General features: G+C 36.0%; 1 non-coding gene across 1 annotated transcript; it reads right to left on the bottom strand.

Moving 5' to 3' along the window:
* Positions 1–885: 885 nt before the first annotated feature.
* On the bottom strand, positions 886–957 carry trnaq-cug. Its single transcript has one exon. It is a non-coding gene; the product is annotated as a tRNA-Gln (tRNA).
* Between the last annotated feature and the right edge of the window lie 433 nt (positions 958–1,390).

Genomic DNA, 1,390 nt, shown 5'->3' with positions numbered 1-1,390 from the left:
AAATGGGGTAAAATCGTAGCTCAAAGACATTGATTGAGGCTGAAGAGAGATAGAGTTATGTTAGATTATTTATTCATTTATTATGTGTTCTTTGTACTTCAATGGACAGCCAGGAGGATTGCGTGTTCTTTTCTGGTCCTGCAGGTTCCAATAAAACTTCCAAGTTGCCTTTATTGGATCAGCAAATAGATATGGATTTCTTATGCCAATTTTGTATTGCACCTATCAACATTTTATATAGTAATGTAAAAATAAGATCAGGAACCTTTGAAAGAAAACTGAGTGTGAGCACGAATGTTGCCAAATTGCCCACTCCATTAAGTGATAGGTGGGAAACTCCAATTCCAATTTTCCAGGTTCAAATCTCATTCTGAAGACTTGGAAAGGAAGATTGAATAGAAGGTTTGTCTGAAGGCAGATGATGTAGTGGAGACAGTGATGTGGTGAAGCGAAGATTTGTGGAATTACAAATAAGCAGTATTCAAGCTGTGGAAAAATGACAACAAGGTTCCTCGGAAATCAATCCAGATTCCTTGACTTTTCATATCAAAAATGTACTGAATGAGGGAGATTCACTGAATTTGTTTGCTGGTGTCTAGAAAAGTGTTACATTGAATAATAATAATAATAATCCTTGCATTTGATATAGTGCCTTATCACGTTTTTGAAGCATCTCAAAGCGCTTCACAGAATATACTGTCAAATGAATTGACTCTATATTATGTGAGCGAAATGTGGCAGCCAATTGAGCAAAGCAGTGTCCCACAAACAATCGTGGATTGAAGTGACCAATTTTTTTAAGGAATTATTATCTCCAGAAAAGCGATCTGCCAATTGACTAATAATCAGGTTCCTACTTACAGTGGAGGAAACTTGCCCAACATTTCACCCTACTGGGAATCGAACCCAGGCCTCTCGCTTCAGAGGCGAGTGTTCTAACCGCTGAGCTACAGGACGCTGCGATGAGTGCTAACATTTTCTAAAAGGATTTACTAGTACTTGAAGAAATTAATTAGTTGGACTCTTTTAAATTACACTTCAATGTTTATAATAATAATTCCTTCATTTGATCTAGCACCTTATTAGGTCTTCGAGACTCAAAACATTTCACAGAAGATACTGTAAAGTGAATTGACTATATTTTGTGGATAAAACTTTATGACAAATTAGTGCATGCAGGTGTGAATTATATAACCTAATTACAAGATAAGATGTTATCACTTGAAGCGGACAGAATAAGAGAAGGATTTTCTGAAGAATGAGATGGTGATTATTGGGAAAGTTGACTGTTAGGGTTTATTGCCATAAGCATAGCCACATCACAGGTGTGTTAAAAATGCTAAAAACACATTTTCAGTGTTTCAGTTTTTGTCATATTTTGAAAGCGACA

Source organism: Callorhinchus milii, unplaced genomic scaffold, assembly GCF_018977255.1.
Source record: "Callorhinchus milii isolate IMCB2004 unplaced genomic scaffold, IMCB_Cmil_1.0 Scaffold4, whole genome shotgun sequence".
NCBI lineage: Eukaryota > Metazoa > Chordata > Chondrichthyes > Chimaeriformes > Callorhinchidae > Callorhinchus > Callorhinchus milii.
The sequence above is the reverse complement of the archived record's forward strand: the minus strand, read 5'-3'. Positions and strand labels throughout refer to the sequence as shown.